We start from the raw sequence: 13,609 nt of genomic DNA, 5'->3' as shown, positions 1-13,609 counted from the left end.
CTGGGCAGAACAAGAGCTGGCTTTTAATCCATTTCACAGGCACTCACTCATTGGGGCAAGTGATAGTGAATTAAAAGCCACATGGTAAAAATAACACTATGCTAAAGTGATGTAGAGTAAGGAACCTGCCACGGAGGGGTTTGAAGAGTGCTCAATAAATAAAATAAATGAATAGCTACTAAATCAGTATTTACTAATAAGTATCAAATAAATAAAAAGTCATTACAGGCAGCAACACCATTAAACTACAGAGAATAATTAACCCATGAAATCTGACTTGAAGAAACTCCCGTGTCCTCCTGCACACCTCCCCAACATCCTGTCTACCCAAGAAATAACTCCTTTACCCCTGTGACAGAAAAAGGATGAGGGGGAACAGTTTTATCAGGACCAGAGTCTTGGCTGTGGTGAGCAGGAGGGTGTCTTATTCTGCAGGTTTTGGATGTGCTTAGCCAAAAAGACAAACCTGTAACTGAGAAGCATCCCAGGGCACCCTGCAACCCTGCTCGGATTCTCTCGCTGCTCGCAGTTCTCCGTAAGGTTCTTAAATCTGATGCCTGGGAAAGGAGCATCATTTACCTGCAAAAGCAGCACCGCTTCGAAAAAAGGAGTTGTTCTTTTTCTCTTTTAGCACCCAGATGGTGCCATGTGTGTTTTCCCCGGGGATGAATCCTAGAATCATAAAATTACTAAGGTGGGGAAAGACCTCTAAGATCATCAAGTCAAACCATCAGCCCAACACTACCACTCCTACCAAACCACAGCCCGAAGCGTCATGTTTGCACACTTTTTAAAGGATGGAGAGTCCACCACTACCCTGGGCAGCCTGTTCCAATGCCTCTGCACTCTTTCAGTAAAGACATTTTTCCTGATATCCAATCTAAACCTCCCCTGGCACGGCTTGAGGCCATTTCTTCTTCTCCTATCTCTTGTTAGTTGGGAAAAGAGACCAGCGCCCGTCTCAATACAACCTCCTTTCAGGGAGCTGCAAGAAGTGATGAGGTCTCCCCTCAGCCTCCTCTCCTCCAGGCTAAATAGATCTAGATCCCTCAGCCACTCCTCTTAAAACTTGTTCTCCAGCCCCTTCACCAGCTCCTGTCCCTTTTCCAGAAGCGCTCCAGCACTTCAATGTCCTTCTTGCAGTGAAGGGCTCCAAACTGAACCCAGAATTGGAGAGATGCTGCCTGCTCTGGATACAGGGTCTGGCTGGAACCTCCCTGCGCCTCCTGGCCTTGAGCATCAGATGGCAGCAACGCTCAGGGATGAAGGGATTGGCAGCACAGCCCCCACCACCCCCTCCTCTCAGACAGCCAGGGACCTCCTCGCAGGGTTTAGGGGATGGCTGAGGACCAGAGGGGTTTGGTCGTGTTGCCCATCAAAGGGCAGCAGTGGATATGGGACATGGGCAGAGAATATGAAGCGTTTGCAGAAAAATAAATGCTCCCAGACACATCGCTGACCGTGGCCTTCAGAGCATCTTTAGGATTGATCCCAAAGCAGCTGTACCCCCTTCCCAGACTGAGTGTGGAAGAGAAAAGGCTACCCCAGGAGCACCAGGGTGGGTGACGCTGCTGAGCACAGAGGTGGTGGGACAGAGAGCTGGGGATGATTCCCGCAGGTTGTGCCTCCATCAATCCACAACGAGATGCAAGGTCACCTCCTTCCTGCACCCAGCAAGGAGAAAACACAGGAAAAATGTTTCTTTTGATAGCACAGATTAGGGTCATCATTCAGTTTGGGGGGGGGGGGGGGGCACAAGGTGAGGGCATTGGGATGCCCTGCCTGACTTCTGGGAGAAATTTGCAGGAGGAAAAGGCAATGTTCCACCTCCAGACATGATTTTGGGCAAACCAGTCTGTATCCCAGAGCATTCGGCTCTCATCGGCACCAGCACATCATAGGTACCGTCACCCCCAGAGAAGCGATGGCAGCAAAATGAGTGATTCCCCAAAACGAAGCGGCCAAAGGCCGACGCTCAACGAAGTCTCAGGCATGAGTTAATAAAACCCCGTGGCTTTTGCAGATGATGTGGAGGAGATGCTGCGGGTCCTTCGCTCGTGGGAGCCTGTGGCAGTGGCTGCAAGCCTGGGGCAGCACAGAGAGATGTGCAACCTCTGCTCCGTCTGAAGGACTGGAGCGCGGCCCAGCTGCTGGGAGACAGCTCTGGACTGCAATGCAGCCCTCTGCCAACGAGCGCCTCGAGCCCTGGGCCCGACCCAGCTGAGCAGGACTCGCAGACCAGACGTTTAATGAGTATCTTCATAAACAACGATGTTTTCAGCCCCAGCTTTGTGATGTTGTTCCCATCAGGAACAGACCATTACTTCGTAAAAAAAAAAACTGGAGAAGGGAAAAAGACTTCTTTGCTGTTGCTGCAGCAAATTCATGGGCACACGAGGGGACTTGTAAGGCATAATATTTGGGGTTTTATCTGGCGTATCCACTCACTCGGCTTCATACTGTCTTATCTCCCCGCCCGATAAGAGCCCGAGATAAAAACCCAGCAGAGAAATTAGCAACCAAGGGCTGTTTTATCAAGTCTGTGTGACCAACACGGGGACAGAGAGCAGCGTGTCCTTTGGCCTCCTGGAGACAGGGGTGCCTGGAAACCAAAGGGCTGTTTTACAAAACAACTCGGAAAGATGACATAACTTTAGGGTTTGCTTTTCTTTTGCGGTATGGCTTCTGCAAACACCCGGCACACTTACACCCTGCAGGGAGCGGCAGGTTCAAGCCCTGGTAACCAGAAGGTGCTTGACTATGAAGTGACGCCAGAAAGTCTTTGCTTCTGCATAAAAAGGCAGGGAGTTTTGGCTGAACCCTCAGCTGGTTTTGCTCAGAGCGCAAGAAAAGATGCTGATCCCCAACTACCTGCCACAATATTGGCGAGGTGTAGAATCACAGACTGTCCTGAGTTGGAAGGGACCAACAAGGACCATCGAGTCCAACTCCTGTCCCTGTATGGGACAACCCCAACATTCACTCCATGTGTCTGAGAGAATTGGCCAAATTCTTCTGGAATATTGTCAGGCTTGGTGCCATGACTGCTTCCCTGAGGAGTTATTCCAGTGCTCCACCACCCTCTGGGAGAAGAACCTTTTCCTGATAGCCAACCTAACCCTCCCTGGCACAGTTTCCTGCCATTCCCTCGGATCCTCTCACTGTCGACCAGAGCTCAGCACCTGTTTCTCCTCCTCCCCTTGTGAGGAAGCTGTAGATTAAGATGAAGTCTCCCTGCACTCTCCTCTTCATGGAAGTCTCCTCAGTCATGGTAGCACATGCAGTGACCCCCGCAAACAGCAGCCCCTCAAATGTCTTCTCTGCAAATGCAAAGCCCTCATAGCAAAAAGAAATACAACGGACTGGATATACTACAGAGAAAACCACAGACAAGCTGATCACAGTCTCTAAACTTGAGAAACAACCCTTCTCCAGGCCAGGTCAGGGTTTGCCCCCACCCAAATATTCTTGCTGGAGCCATGCTGCACCTTGAAAAGTGAAAAACCAGCAAGCTGCAGATAAGCAAGTTAACCAGATCAATACTATACAAATTTATATAAAAAAAAAAAAAAAAAGGAAAAGATTGGCTATAACCTTCGGCTGTAACCTTTCCCCATCTCGCTGATGAGATTCAGCAGCCTGCCTGCCAAGAAGGAGTCACAGGACTTGTCAAGCGCTATCGAGCAGCATGCCCTCATGACTCAGGGGGATTTCGTGCCTTATCACATGGGCACTGCAGTGATTTCCACCATCAGGAAAGGGGAGGGAGAGGAGGCAGGAGGTCACATTCACAAATGTTGTGAAAAAAAAAATCTTTAATTACTCCCCCAAGGGCTGTTTCAGAGCTATTATTGTAGGGCCAAAAGCGAGATTGAGAAGGTTCATTAAGGATGTTGGCAGACAGATGTGCCCGAATAACGGAGCTGCAATATGGTCCATGACCTTAAAACAAGGAACCTGACCACCATGTAATGAAAACTGAGGATGGAAGAGCTTTAAGGCAGGTCTTCTCATCAAGCATTACGAGGGAGGCAGCTGGAGCAGGGAAGATGCTGTCTTGAAATGCAGTGGGTTTTTTGGTTAGGGACATTGCTCTGTGCAACATGCAGAAATGCCAAGAGAGGGCAGCCCAAGCCACCACATCACCACCCGGCTTTCCCTAAATCGAGGTATTAGGATGCTGTCAGCAAGCAGAAATGAGGGGGAAAAAAAATAAAAAGAGGAAAAAACAAAAATAGATGCTTTTCTTGCCCAAATCACAGACACAAAAATACTGGGAGAGAAAATACAGATGGAAGCCAGAAGGAGACCTCAGCTTCGGAGGGATGGAGAGGCTGCAGCCATAAAGTTGCAAACTGCTTGTGGGCAAGAGTATTTTAAAGGACGTGAGGTCCATCTATACGTGGTAATAAAGGACCATGAGGGGACATGAGCTGAATCCAGTGCAACAGCTGGATTTCACCCCGTGTGAGGGAACACGTGATAAGGTTGCGTTATTCCCAGCCCTGACCCAAAAACTGAGCCAAGAGCTCAGAGGCTGAGGTGCTCGGGTGCTTTGTTTTCAAAATGTAGGAAAAAAAGAAGCTGGGAAAGTTTCCTGCCCAGGGATCAGGTTGATGTGCCCACAGGAGCAGGTTTCGGCTACCTCACCCCTTAGAAGTGGGGAACAATGATTTTTCATGCGAGTGGCTGGGTTTCAGTCTCCCCTGAGCCCATAAAAAGCCTTTTCCTTGCAGAAAGAGGTAATTTTGCACATTTTCAGAGTCTTTAATAAATAGTGACAATAAAACCATTGGAGATAGGGTAATGGACTGTGCAAACATGTCTTCGGGGCATTTCCAAGCAAGAAGCTTTAGCTCAGTGGCCTTAATTGAGGGGGAGAAGCAGGTGGGGTGTATTGCACTCACCAGGCGATTCAAAACGTGTATTATTCCCAGCCTCGACCCAAACACTGAGCTCCTTTCTCCCATTTCAATGCAGATCTGGGCAGTCTTAGAAAGCAAGCATGTGTGGCTCAGGGAAAGAGAATAGCACTTCCCAAGCTATTGCTCCCAGAGGCTTTGGGGAAGGTTTTTATCCCTGTTCGTGGCATTGGATTTTTCCTCTCTGAAAGAGAACAAAACCACAAGATCACTTTTTTTTTCCTCTCGCAATGTCCAGCTGAAGCTGGGCTACATCCAAGCGAGCGTTCAGAGATGGCATTGGTGAAAATCCAGGACATCAAGATGAGGATCTGCCCTGGAAGTGGCTGGATTTTACCTGGAGAAAATAAGTTAATCAGGAAGAAAAAGAATTGCCCAGCAAATTCCCTCATCATGTTGTACCAATTGAAAGCGATGTTAATGTTGATTTATTGATTTGGAAAGGTACTTACATTTATAAGAGCATCAAGGGCTTGTCCATAGTGCCAATAACATAACACAGACCTCCTGTCTCTCATCCTGCAAGTCCCTTATCGGCATGTAAAATTCATCTTGTGAGAAGGATGCAAAGGGAAAAATAAACAGGAAATTTCATTTTTCCTGAAAATAGAAAAAGAAAAAAGGAGTCTAAGCCATGTTTTCAGTAAAAGACCCTGTAAAACGAGCCAACTGTCCTGCAAAGAGCCAATGAGTTAACTAGGCTGGAAACCAAAGCAGCGATCAGATGGAGCAGCGAGAGCACTGGCACATCTGTGGCTCAGGGATCAGTTACTTGAACAACACTGTAAATCCCTCAAATAGCCCCAGAGCAAAAGGCTGTTTCCCCAGGGATTCAGCTGAGCAGCTGGAAATAGGCAGTATTTCCCAGACATTCGTATCAGGAAGGGTGGGAACAAGGAGCGATGAGTAGGAGCACAGAATCATAGAACTGTTAAGGTTGGAAAAGACCCCAAAGATCACCCAGTCCAACGATCAACGCAATACCGACATGCCCACCAAACCATCTCCCCAGGTGCCACATTTGTGTGGTTTTTGAACACCTCCAGGGATGGAGACTCCACCACTTCCCTGGGCAGCCTCTGACACGGCTTCGCCACTCTTTTGGTGAAGACATTTTTCCTAAAATCCAATCTAGACCTTTCCTGGTGCAACTCAAGGCTATTTCCTCTCATCCTACCATTCGTTATATGGGAGAAAAGACCAGCAACCACCTCACCACAACCTCCTTTCTGGGAGCTGCAGAAGGTGATGAGGTCTCCCCTCAGCACTGCCTTCTCCAGATTAAACAGCCCCAGGTTCCTCAGCCGCTTCCAGAACCCCTGTGCTCCAGACCCTTCCCCAGTTTTGTTGCCCTTCCCTGGACACACTCCAGCCCCTCAATACCTTCCTCGTAGTGAGGGGCCCATTGCAAGGAGTGATAGTTTAAGACTGGCTGCATAAAAGCACGGGGGATCTGTGAATAATCTTGGAACGACCTTCCCCAAATCCAGGGGTTTTATGTGCGTACTCAATGGCAGAATTTGGTTTCTGAAAAAGCCCTGAAGGTCAGAGTTGCTCAGCAAAAAGACACTTTTCAATAAGAAGGGCTTTTGTGACACTGTTTTACTCTGGGCAGCTTGGCAAAGGCTGATGCCAAGTGAAGAAAAGGTTTCAGGAGGAAAAAGGCTGAGAGATGCTGGATGCCAAGAGCCTGGCAGTGGGCATGGACAGACGTCCCCTGGGAGACTGTAGGATAGGGCTGGCCATAGCTTTTTTTCCAGGTCACTGCAGCTCACACTGCTCGGTGGCTTGTCCAGAAGAGATTCATCAATGGGACAGAGGCAGGAGGAAAGTCCCCTTACAAAAGCAAAAGGCAAAACAATAACCTGTTCCAGGGTGACTGTTAGGAGAGATGTAGGAATAAAGACATTTTTCAGAAGAAAAGGCAGAGAATAAATAATTTCTTGTGGCTCCAGCACAGCTTGGGTCAAATGGGTGGTGCAGAAAGGACTTACTTGTCCAAGAAAATCCATATAAGCTCCCACAGTTTGATCAAGCTCTTCACCAGCTTTTCAAAATAAGGGAGAAACTGAGCTGCTTGCACTAATTCTGCCCCTGGAATTTTTCCAGGCTGGACCATACCAGAGAGGATAGAAAAGCAAGAAAACCCATCAATTTTCTCAGCCTGGACATCCTTCACTGCATCCCGTGGAGTTCCTGGATGAAGACCCATGTTTACCCATACCAAAATACATCCCTGGTGGTTGGGTACTCCATCTGCAGGGGCAAAGAGAGAGGTCATTCTTTCAGCAGATCAATTATCCACATACTGCACAGGGGGTTGCTTCAGTTAATAAATAATTAAAACATCTAATCTGTGGAGCAATGAGGAATATGGTTTGGAAAACAGGATATTTGGGGAGGGGAGAGGCCTTCTCCAGCATCTCTCTGGGGGCTGGGCCATAGGAGCCCTCCGAAAGAGCTCCAGATAAGTAAGACATCATTAATAAATCAATGACAGGGAAATGAAAATGGAAGTAGATGAATCAGCGAGTTGATCGGGTCACAGATGAAAAATAGCACATCTGCTGCCGCTTTCAGTGCATTAACAAATAAGGCCACTGGCTCAGACACACTAATGCTTGGAATAATGAAGCTTCAAGACCGATTACAGCATAAATCACTTTTTAAAAATGTAGTGGGTCCCTCCCCGACTATTGGGAGACGTATTTGCTGTGTCCCACACGTTCCTGGTAGCTGCTGACTGGCACAGCGGGCAACAGCGCTGCCCCGTTCTCCTGCTTTCTGTAGGGTTGATTCTCACCAGATGAATGCACTGAGCCACGGCTAATCCATGAACATTAAATCCATGCCAGTGAATGCCTGCGACCTCCACACCGACCTCCACACCGTCTGGACTGGACCCAAGTGCCTTCCCCTTTTCCTTTCCCTCTTGCACTGATTTGGGGTTTTATTTAGATAAGAAGAGGGCAGAGACCACAGGCTGCAAAATAATCTGCTCCGTGTTGCTGCCTTGGATTTTGGGAAGGGAGATTAAGCAGCTTTTGCCTTGTGACATAAAAGAGCAGAGAGCTGGGAGCAGCCCCAGCATTAACCCGCAGGGTTTCCCTTGGGTTGAGGTGCAGGGACACGAGGGTGAAAGCATTGCAGGTGGACCGATGCGCATTGCAAGCTGACGCTGAACAGCCACAGCTCACAAACCCTTGACTTTTTCATCCTTCTCCTTGTTCATAGATATCCCCGTCTCCCTGCTATCAATCACAGTGACACAGCCTGGCACGGCACCCCAAGGCTCATCCATCAGCTCCGTACCAGCCACCCCACCAAAAACCAGCCTCCAAGGGCATTTTGGGGAAACAAACCTAGAGGTGTTGGCACCGCCTGGAGACCTACACCACGATCCATGGATGTGGCCATGGGGTCTCTCCTCTCATCAGCTCCCCAATTTCTCCCTGCACATCACTACCTCCTCCGTCTCCTTCCCTGGATACTGTGGTCACTCACACAGAAATGAGGACATCTATAAGCTAATCAAGCTGCTACCCCTCCGGGCTTGACAAAGAGATGGATCATTATCGGTGTTTCTATTTTTAACTGCGTAAGAAGTGCCTGGATATTACAGCAATAGGGTTATCCGCGTCCCTGGCTTCACTAAGTTGTGAACCCTATTATCAGCCACCAGGATGTGTAAAGAGAGGCACAGCCTGCACATGGAAATTTGGGACCCAAAATATTGATTGGAAGAGGCAGTTCTTCAGTCCCTGAGGACAACTGGAGCGGACAACTACCCAGGCTGTTAAAAATTAAAAGGGAAAAGAGAAAAAGAGAAGTCCTAAGCTCCTGGGATGGGGACTATGGCTTGGATTGCCAAGCTGCATTGCCCTCCATCCCATCTGGGGACACACTGGGGCTGACCTTGGGTCTCATCCTGATACTGAGTTCCTCTGTTCTTCCCTGGACCAAGGAGACAGAGCAGCATTCCCCAAAACAATTATTGTTCCACAGCGTCAGCCGCACCACCTGCCTGTCAAAAACAGAGCAATCAGAGCTTGTTCTTCCAGCCTCATTAAATCACGTTTAAACGAGGGCAGTGCTCAGCTCAGGGGTCGGGGGGAGCCGGGCTCCGCAGCCACATGCGGGATTATTGTACAAGATTACAGAGCCATTATGATTTTATATGCCAGCGCTATCCAATTACTTAAGTACAAATGCCTTTCCCACGTCCTGAATTGCAACCCCTGGTTCTACCAACAAACACGATTCTCCAGGCTGATTGCTGTGTGTTGAAAGCAAACTGGAATTATTGGTTTGCAGGGAAGGCTGGAAGGACCAATACCGCTGCCGGATGGCAGTGGCGAAGGGAGGATGCCAGGCAAAGGGTTTGCCAGGGGGTGGTTTAAGATCAGGCAGTAGGGAAGAGTTGCTGGGGAATATCAGGGAGTTTCTGGTGCTGAAGGAAGAGATCTGCTATCGTTGAGAGATGCTCTATTTATTCTGGAGGCAGCTGCCTCTGTTTGTATTCATATTAAAAGGCAAAGCACCAGCCAGCTACATTCATTCATTAGGAAAAGTGTCGCAAAGAAGCCTGCTCGGGCTGAGATTACCTGTTTGCAAGTGATATTAATCACTGAAGCAAAAACTAATTATGTGGTTCACTAGTTTTCCCTTTCCTTTCAACGGCTCTGTCGCGAAACCCCCGGACCTGATGGACAGAGAGAGGCACTCTGCCATCGCAATGGTACAAAATGCCTCCTCCTTCCAAAAAGGAAAGGTCGAAGTGATTTAAGACGATCCTGGAGGAGCTGCAGAAGCATCGAGGCGTATGTACTTCAGACCCAAACCTCAACTGTGAACGACCAGGAGATTGCACCCGGAGCTAAATGGGGTTCGCACATCACAAGCCTCCAAGGTGAAGCCCCACACTGGTACGAGACATCCGGGCAAAGGGGTTTGGGAGACAAAAGCCCCAGGTGACCCCTGTGCCCCTTCCCCATTGCTGGCTCCCCTTAGGGGGAACCTTCAAACATCCTCCATGTGTCCTCTGCACGAATCAAAGTGGATTCAGCTTCCACTTACCCCAAGGCAACAGCCCTGTGGCAGCTGGGCTCACAGTTACATTTTTGGAGAAGAATAAGTAAAATTCATATTTTTTTAAAGGTCATCACAAATACCCATCCCAGGGCGATGTGGCTGCACTTCTAAATGTTTAAAAGGTGCGCTTTCACGTTGTGAGGTGTTTAAAAATGTAAAGTTTGACCTAAAAAGAACACCTTGGGTGTGCTTTCAAAAAAGGTCCCTCCTTCAAGTCCACAAGACCCCTCTGCTTCCTTAGGGAGCCGGGAGCTGCTGGGGTGGAGGTCCAACAAAGCAAGGGGAAGAGAGGAAAAGGAAAAAGAAAGGGGAAATGAGAGGGAAAGGGGATAAAAGGAAAAAGAATAAAGAAAAAGAAAGAAAAGAAAAGGGGAAGAGAGAGAAAGGAAAAGGAAAAGGGAAAGGAAAGAGGAAAGGGATAGAAGAAGGGGAAAGGGAAAGGGAAAGGGAAAGGGAAAGGGAAAGGGAAAGGGAAAGGGAAAGGGAAAGGGAAAGGGAAAAGGAAAGGGAAAGGGAAAGGAACAGGAAAAAGTCACTGGGGGAGCAGGGAAAAGATGACAACAGCCATGGTGACCACCAGGGCTGAACAGGAGCAGCGCACCTTAAATCCCCTCCAAGCACTCGCTGAGGAGCAAGTCAAGAGCGCCACTGATTAAGTGGGTTAATTCCCATCCCTAAATGATTATTTTATCGCAGCAGCTCCTCGGCAAGGCATGGGCCCTGCCTCCTCCGGCTGCTCCCCAACTCGCTTGTGCCGGCAACAGCCTTCCCCCGAAGAGCTCTCAATCTAGGTCAGAGCCACGCTTTAAAAGTCTTTCAATATTAAACAAAACAAAGGCGCTGCAAATAACGCATCTAGGGGAGGGGGAAAAGGGGGGCGGGGAGTGTGTGTGTGTGTGTGTGGTTGTTATGCTCCTGTCTGTCAGCTTTGTGGGAAAGGCAGCCTTGAGAAAACATGGATAAAAGGCTGTAGTGTTACCTGAGTCTCAAACCTGTCAGAGCTGGGAAGCAATAACGAGCCGCCCCGATGATATTTGATATAAGGCTCAACCTCGTACCACACGATGGTGGGTTTGGGGCTGGAAAATACCCAAGAGTTTGTTTTCTGCTTGAACTCCATGGGCTGAACGAGGGGTTTGTGTTTTCCCTCGTGAGGAAGGGTGTAGAGCCACCTCCCTGTGCAAAGTTTGTGCTGCTGCTTCCCCACTAACACAAATGTGACATGTCCGGCACTGCCAAACCTCCAGGCATGGCAAGGAGGAGGAACCCCTGTTTCTCCAGCAAGCACATAGGAATTGAGGAGCATTGACCATGGGGAAAAGCAGCAGTGTCCGGTAACCACAAGCAACTGCCCTGAAATTATCACTGAGAGGTTGCTGGTGAGCGTGTTCACGATCTCCAAGGTTGGGGTTTGCAAAGGAGACAACACTTGGTTTGGCTGCCACCTGGCTTGGCTGCTCCATGCCTGCTCTCTTCCATTCCAAATGTGAAAGCATCTGTCGAAAGGGGTTTCAGACCAAATAAATCCAACCTCAATTTAGTGGCTGTTACGCTCTGCAGGGAGAAGGATGCCCCTGTCCAGAAAAATGCACTTGCTGATTTTCATCCTTTTGATTTATAGAGCTTCTCGTTTAAGAGATGTTCCTCTCCTCTCCAAACGAAGCAGACACTGACAGCTCCATCCATCACCCAGGCTGTCAGAGGCCCAGTGCTTTAAATAAGCTATTAAAGTGAGATCTAGCTGGTTAACAGTCATAACAGACCAGAAATCAGAGAGTTTACTTACTTCAGCACCCAGTGAAATTAATTTCCTTTTAATGATCAGGTTCTGGACGGAGAGATCACTCCAGTCTGGCAGACGCAGAGATGTTTCTGACCTCAGAAGTGGTCGAAGCATCAGCTATAAACCATGCTTGCTCTGGAGACGGAATCTTTCTTTGTTACTGATGGCAAAGCCTAATTAACGATCTCAAACACCCCCAGAGCTTGGCTGGGTGAAGGAGGTGGCAGCACTTTCTCTGGAAGCCCTTGGGGGCCACTCCATGACCTGCCAGGGTTGCACTAGGATGAAGAACAGGTATAAATTGAAATGAGATATGTAAAACTTATCAATTTTAAGTTTTATTATGTATTAACCTTACCTTCTCTGCACCTTGTTTCCCTAAAGTAGGTGTTTGCGACTTATAAAGATGTTAAAGATGAACGTTTTCTTGTATAATTAACCATTGAACTTGTTTTGGTAAGCCTTAAACTAATTAGTTAAAATAATTAGTGCCGTTATGCAAAGTTTATTGCATATGCATGAATAAAGAAAGAAATATGATCTAAGTGTGATTATCTAAGGAAAAGTCCTAGAGGAGATTGAAATGGAATGTAGTAACTGTAATTTTCTAAAAGGAAGTCTATTACGGTATGATAAAACTGTCAGAATCGGGATTCAGGGCTCCTACAAATCATGCAGAAGATCAATAAAACTCATCCTAAATCAAAGTGCGAGAATTTAGAAATTGTATTTTGATCTTAATTCACTAAATATTTAATAAATGGGTTATAGTACTTCTTCTTAATTAAAAACTAAAGCTATTCGCACTGGACTGGGACCATGGTGAGTCCAAGTCCCGCAGTGCTCTGCCCAGCGAAGCCCATCACATCCCTAAAGTGACCAGTGTCGATGGCAACATAACACATTTCTCAGTGTTTTGTTTTCCTTCTAGCTATCTGCAGGAAAAATCCCAGCTCTTTGTCTTTTTTAGTGAGCCTCGCATCCTTGTCATCTTTTCTCTTTCGATTTCCACCAGCCCATTTCATCCCTTCCCACCCCACCATCTGTCTTGTCCACCTTAATCCAATCTCCCCGCTCATATCACTTTGCCTCCGTGCCGTGGTTGATTTATTTCAGAGCAGCCAGTTTCTGCGCCGGGTGGGTCAGGACGTGTGGAAATCGGCTTGGATTTCATTTCCAGACCTGGATGGGAAGCTGGGGGCTTTGCTGGAGATGTCCAGCAGGAATAGCTCCATGGGCCCCACTGAGACAGATCACAAGGGGGAAATTGGAACTCTGACCGTGTCCCCATGCTTTTGCCTTTGGATAATTAATGACCACTGATACCTTAGGGGAAAACCTGCTTTAAAACCTTTAAATCCCCTGCTTGGCTTTGAGCTGGCCACTAAAACAAACCACTTTGCCTTTACAGCATTTTTTTACCCCAGGCTGGCTGGCAAGCATTGCTTCCCAGCCATTAAAACAGCATTTTAGCGGCAGAGACAGCTCACTCGCTGCTCAGTGAATATTTAATTCCTCCAGAGCAGCAAAGCCCCATCTGAGCTTGTCCTGTTGGTCACAGCTATGCGGTTGTGTTGGGTCAGGGATGCCATCACCCCACAGATGGGCGCACAAGTGGTGCCGAGTCCTCAGCCCAACCGCCCCACCCTGGTTTGGTTTCATGGGCACAGAGGCTCTTGTCTTTACATCCACAGGAGAATATTTGGCCCTGCAGCCTCTGTTTCCAGCACGGCAGAAGGTGGAGGGCATAGTGCTGCAGGGTACTGCCTCTCCCTGGGACTAAATATGGCAGAAAGCCCTCAGGTCCCCTCCC

General features: G+C 48.2%; 1 long non-coding RNA gene across 1 annotated transcript; it reads right to left on the bottom strand.

Annotated features, from left to right (window-relative positions):
• Window positions 1–4,859: 4,859 nt before the first annotated feature.
• LOC128852277 (uncharacterized) lies at window positions 4,860–12,045 on the bottom strand. Its single transcript, XR_008450024.1, has 3 exons — window positions 11,800–12,045; window positions 5,375–5,522; window positions 4,860–5,106 (listed from the first exon to the last, which is right to left on the bottom strand). It is a non-coding gene; the product is annotated as an uncharacterized LOC128852277 (long non-coding RNA).
• Between the last annotated feature and the right edge of the window lie 1,564 nt (window positions 12,046–13,609).

Source organism: Cuculus canorus, chromosome 5 (assembly GCF_017976375.1).
Source record: "Cuculus canorus isolate bCucCan1 chromosome 5, bCucCan1.pri, whole genome shotgun sequence".
Classification (NCBI taxonomy): Eukaryota; Metazoa; Chordata; class Aves; order Cuculiformes; family Cuculidae; genus Cuculus; species Cuculus canorus.
Note: the sequence above shows the minus strand (reverse complement) of the source record. Positions and strands in the feature narration are given on the sequence as shown.